Consider the following 6,135-nt stretch of genomic DNA (forward strand, 5'->3'; position numbering starts at 1 on the left):
TTTGATTATTTGGGTGGTGGAGACAGCTGTTTTTTTAAAGTAATCAGTATGCTCAGGTGTTCTACAAATTGAATAAAGTGAGCCATTTAAAATAGTCAGTTTACTATATTTGACAATGTTAATATATTATTATCTATTAGCTTTAAAATGAGAATTTTTGAATTGCCATGTGCCTTTGTAAGTGTAAGTGAACAACAGAAATTCTGTTGTGTAAATGTTAGTGCAAGAGCTCCTCGTGTCTGTGCTTTCCATAACTACATAAGTGAACCAGAGCGGCAGCCCCTCGGTGTGCTCAGAGAAAGACAGCCATTCCTCACTCTATTGTGGAGCTTCCCTGAAATGCTCTTGGAATTCCCCTTGCTCCACTCTCTTCTCCAGTGTGAGAAACAGTCCTCTCGGTCCAAAAGGAAATGCCCAGGGAAGAGTTCTTGGGTGCTTCAGAGAGGTTGGTGGTAGGGTGGGGTGAAGGACGTATCTCTCTGTTGCATGCTCAGCAAGACTCACAGTTCCCTTTAGCCAAGGCTTGAGGCAAAGAAGAGACGAGGGAGAAATTCAATTTGGAACAGAATCAAGTAGGAAATAAAAGGCATGGATTTCCTCATCCACTTGGTACTAATGTCCCAGTTCTGAACTGTGACTAGAGTTCATTTCTCTTTCAATAGCAAAAGGCAAACACTTTTGGCAAAAAGTGACACCGAAGAGAGTACATGCGAGCAGTAAAGAAATGACGGCCGCGTTGGATTCACCTTTATTAGATTTGAAAATCAGCCATTATGCATGTTCTTTATTGTTATTTTGAAAAAAAATATTACGGAGAGAGAGAAAGGTGTGCAAGTTCCTGTATATAAAGTACAGGCACATGGGTACCATACCTATGTACACTTGAAGATCTGAGAACCACTTCCAATTCGGATTATCATTTGATGCTATGTTTGAGATGGAGTCCCTAGTGTTTGCAGTTGAATTCACCACTGGCTGGATTGTGAGCTTCCAGTGGCTGGTGTTTGCGGTTAGATTCACCATTGCTTCCAGCGGTTCTCCTGTTCCTCATCTCCCATCTTGCCATAGGAACACTGAGAGTATAGATGTGTGTGGATTCTGGGATTATGAACTCTGGTTCTCATGGCTTCGTGGAAACTGTGGTATACACTATCCACCTCCATATAGTTACTTCCTAATGTGAGGTTATAATTGAAAAAGGATTTGGATATTTAGTAACAATCTTCCGGTATATTTAAGTTAAAATAATGAAACAAGAAAGTACAGCATGAGAAAGAATCATGATAGGACTTGACTCCTTTCCTTTGTTATTTATACAGTGTGAATAAAATTACCCTTAAAAGTTGTAAAGGATTAGAACAGGATGGTTTTCTTTATTTAGTGCAGATAATGAAGAAAGAAAATGGAGAAGAAAAGGAAAAGTAACTAATAAAAAAAGGAATTGTGGAGAGAATAAAGGAAGTAGAAAAGGAAGGAGAAATGAAATAAAGAATAGGAAGAAGTAAAGAAAAATGTCCAGAATATTTCTCCTTGAAAAATACAAGCATTCTTTTCTCATATAATCAGCTCATCAAAAATAAATATTCAGACACAAAAGGTGAGAGGATTTATCTACAGCTTCCAATTTTAATTTCTGTACTTTTCTGCGATAACTTTAGACACAGAGGCACCCCAGTTACTTAGCTTGGAATCTAAATAAGTTTAGTTTTTCTGTTTACTAATATTGGGCTTTCAATCCATACACATATTTTTAGAAGATTTTAAAATATTACTCATGGAAAGATTAAGAGATTGTGACTTGTCTATGTAACCAAAAGATTTAAATTAATTTTTATTTTGGAGAGCAACTTAAATGTTCTATTTTCCTTATAAAACATTTCCATGTAGGGATATGCAAGGATACTATCATTAACTTTCCTATCACATTATTAGGAGCAAGGAAGGCACAGTAGCCACCCTTTCTGCTCCCTTCTCATGATTCCAGTTATAATCTTCAGAATGTTTATTCTTATGCTGATTGACCTATTTGTCATTTCTTTGATTTTCAAATTCTTTGATTAGCAGTGCACCACTCATCCTTTTCTGATAGTATTAAATCCCTTTGCACAAGCAAGAATAAGCCAGATAAGGTCTCTCACACACTGTGCCAAGTTCAAAGATGTGTGGCAACTGTTTTCATCAGCAAAGATTTTTGCCAAGTCATTTACTTGGTTGTGACTTCTTTCTGAACAAATGTGGACAAGTAATGATGATGAAGATGATTATATACCTTCAGACAAAGGATTGTATAAGTCCTTGTGTTTCATGCCCATGAGCTATTGCTTATATTCACATGAGAGACTACTCTCCCATCTCCCTGTTCTCATTACTCATCTCTCTCCATCCAGGTTACAGAGAGCCATTAATAAACACATGTATGAAAGTTGGCCTGAAAGCCTTATAGTCCATACATATTGGGCAATGCTGGTGGAGATAGAAGGTTGTATACAAACTGTGACAGAAACTGGAATTCCTTGGAGAAGGGAGGATGTGGAGAGCACAGAAATGTGTGCTTCCTATTTCTTAACATGTGTATCATAGTAAACCAAAAAATTTTTTCCTTTCATGTTCAACGCAAGATAAATGATTTCAAACTCTCTTGACTGATCAAGGAAAAGTGTATTGATTTCACTGCAGAATCATAATATCACCAAGTTTGCCTTAAGTATAATAGGCAAAGATAAATAGACTTGAAATTTCAAAACTTTATGGGTAAATTCACCTTAAATTTACCCAAAGGACATTTGGAATGTATTAAGTAACACAGAATTCATCCTCATATATGTATGGAGGAAAAAAAAACATTTACATTTATATCACTTAGCCATATATCTATGACAATATAAAAGGGAGTGAAATCAAGCCTCCATATCCCTCCCCTTTTGTCACTTGGATAAGTGATAATTTGTAATAATTATGCTATTATTCACATGTCTTCTTTGAAATAAACTGTAGAAAGACTCCAATGTGTTACTGTAGCTCCACTGAAAACTTTCCCAAATAGAAAACAATGGATATATTGTCATCACCAGAATGCTATTTTAAAAACATATAGAAATGTTGGAAAGAGTTCACAGAAAATCAGAAAGAAGGGACTGACTGAGTGTGTAAAAAGATTAAAAGAATACACATAGTTGTCTGAGCAATGAGTAAGTGAGAACATGATAGCCGCCTGCAAATGTTCTAAGGGTGTGAGCACAGAGAAGGGAGGAGCATTTGGGTGGCCTCAAAATGAAGACACTAACCCATAAGGCCATTCATCTTCACATTTCTTTGTAACACTATTTGCCAATGAGAATCTACAGTGTTACAATTTTTAGATAAGAATTGCTTAAGAAAAGAGATTATAGATTTTTGAGGGGGGAAGATGAGCAAATTATTTGGGGACATGCTAAAACTAGATCTGAAAAGAGTTGAAGTTACATGCATAATTGTCAGTTGTGTCTACATCTAATTAGAGAAATAATTGTTTTATATTAATGCCATAATAGATATAACTTACACAAGTTGCAAGAAGTTGAGAGGGAAACAATTCTGGTTATACACACATTGTGGATTGCATCACAGTTATTATTTAAATAATATTATCAATATGGTTTAAAGAGAGAGAGATTAAAATGCAGATTAATGAAAAAGAATATTCAAAGAATCATTAGGTCTCAGACAAAATGAAACCCTTTAGGATCTAATAATGTCCACACTAAGAAAATTAATGCCATCAAAAAATGCTAATTTAAAATAAATGGGCTTCTGTCTTGTGTATGATTTCACATTACCCAACTTCATCTAGGCCAACTGAAAACATACTAATCTTTTGCTTCTGAATGGATGTTCTAACATGACAATCAGCACTAAAATTTTTTTTTCTGGTTTTGGAGACTACATAGCTGAATTAAGTAGTTTTATTTAGAAGTTGTAACTCAAAACATGATCACAGTGTAATTACCAATAGTTTTTCCTTAGGGTATATTATGCACAATAGAGAAAAGGAACTACATAATAGATCAACATGCACATTTTGTGGCTTCTCCATTGTCCATTCATATTTTAATGTAAAAGAGGTAAATTTTCTTACCTAGAAAATCCGTTAATACTCCAACGTATTTTTCTTATGCTCTCATTCAACGGTTTCTTACTTTCACTTCGTGTTTGAAAGTAGAATAAATCATTTAGCTTGTACTTCTTGTACCTCTGTTTCTGAAATAGTTTATATGTATGTAGATTCAAATCCTTCTTTGAAAAGACAATTTTAACTGGCAAAGAATCACTAACTTACATTGAGCATAATTACTTTTAGCCTTAAGACCTTGGCATGCCATCTACTAGAAAATCCATGCCAGAGAATGCCAGCCACACCTACCTATGAGATGGCCTTAAGAAATACACTCACCTATATTCCCCTTATGTTTGATCAGTTAAAATAAATCATGGCTGTGTGGTCTAATTTTAATGTCAGTGTTTAAAAAAAAGGCATCTTCTTGGAAACCACATCCCACATTTTAGTACTGTAAAAATGTGCCCCCCAAATTGTTTTATCAACAAATTGCTCAGATATAAATTCAGATTTAACTTTCAAAAAGTAAACACCACTTATGTATTTAAATACTATTACTAATAAAATATGGACTTAGATATATAGATGACAAAGTGTTATGCAAAAATTATAGTTTTCTTGGTGAATAATGGTTGATGTTTGCTATTTTTCTGAAGTTCTATTTTTGTGATATTTTGTTTTAAGTCAAATTAAATTATAATAGAAAAATTTTCATGTTACAATAATTTGAATTTATAATAATAAGAATTTTCCTGTAGTAAATTCACACAATCCAGGAGGAAAAAACAGCTTACTTTTCTCAAGAACATATAACATCCTTGTCTACAAATTCTATTTCATGGATGTAAGAGTGATCTTTGTCCCTCATTGTATTTTAAGGTTTCCTAAACTTGGTCCTCATGTCCTCATGTTGCAGTCTATCTGTGCTAATGTTTCAAGAGATGAAAAACTTTAGAAATGAAATTATTCATAAGCCCTCCAGACTGAGTCTGGAAATACCTCTTTAGGCATATTTTGTTTTCAATTATTCAAGTCACCAGATAGCTTAGAGTCCACTGATGAGTATCTTGCATAGGTAAATATTATCACCTATGTCCAATATCAATCCAAGTAAGTTCTTAAAGGCTATCAATCTTCAAAACTTCAAGTATTGATAAGCTATGTTTAATCATTAGCAAGATAGCTGCTCCCATGGAGAGAAGTGACTCAGGCAGAGTTGAGCTCAAATGGAGAACAGTGTGGACTCTTCGGGTCATGTAGCGTCTATTCCCTCACAGATTGTTGTGACCCCACACATTTATTATAACTACTATATCAAGTGGAGACTTGAAGCTGAGCTTCCTGGCTAGTCCACAAGAGGTCTGTTATACGTAAAAACATGATCTGATCCATCCCAGGTGTGCTTTCTCTTCTCCTGGTGTCCTCAGTAAGAAAAAATTGAGTTACCTCTACCTGTAAGCAAGCAGAGGCAGGCAATAGCATGCCCTAGCATTGAGTATAGAAAGAACAAAATACATTAAACTGCTCTAAAACGTTTTTGAACTTCTGTAGGATTTTAAAGAGTTTGTTGAGAGATATGACTTTTAAAGTCCTTTTTTTCCCCCTTCACACATTTCCCCCCACAGGAGACTGAACTGTAAGAACTACTAAAGGAGGAAATTGTCCTTTGTCTAGACAAACCACTGACTATCTAGAGTGAGCCCTATGCTCAGATATATAATAACACAAATATGTTTGGTGGGAATGTGAATCTTTTGAACAAACATATTTCAAAAGAAGATTTATAAATAGATAAAATATATGAAAAATTGCTGAATATTGTTAACCATCAGACATATCAATAAAACCACAATAAAATAATATTTCAGTCAGCTTAGAATAGAGATAATAAGAACTAAATAAATAGAAAATGTTGACATGGATGTGGAAGAAAAAAAGCTCTTAGATCTTATATACTGTCTAGCATGGAAATTAAAATAGCCATTAACTGGACTCCTGACACTTGACCTGGTGCTTAGCTGTGGATCTCTACATCTGCTTCC

The sequence above is a fragment of the Peromyscus leucopus genome, chromosome 20 (genome assembly GCF_004664715.2).
Source record: "Peromyscus leucopus breed LL Stock chromosome 20, UCI_PerLeu_2.1, whole genome shotgun sequence".
Lineage (NCBI taxonomy): Eukaryota > Metazoa > Chordata > Mammalia > Rodentia > Cricetidae > Peromyscus > Peromyscus leucopus.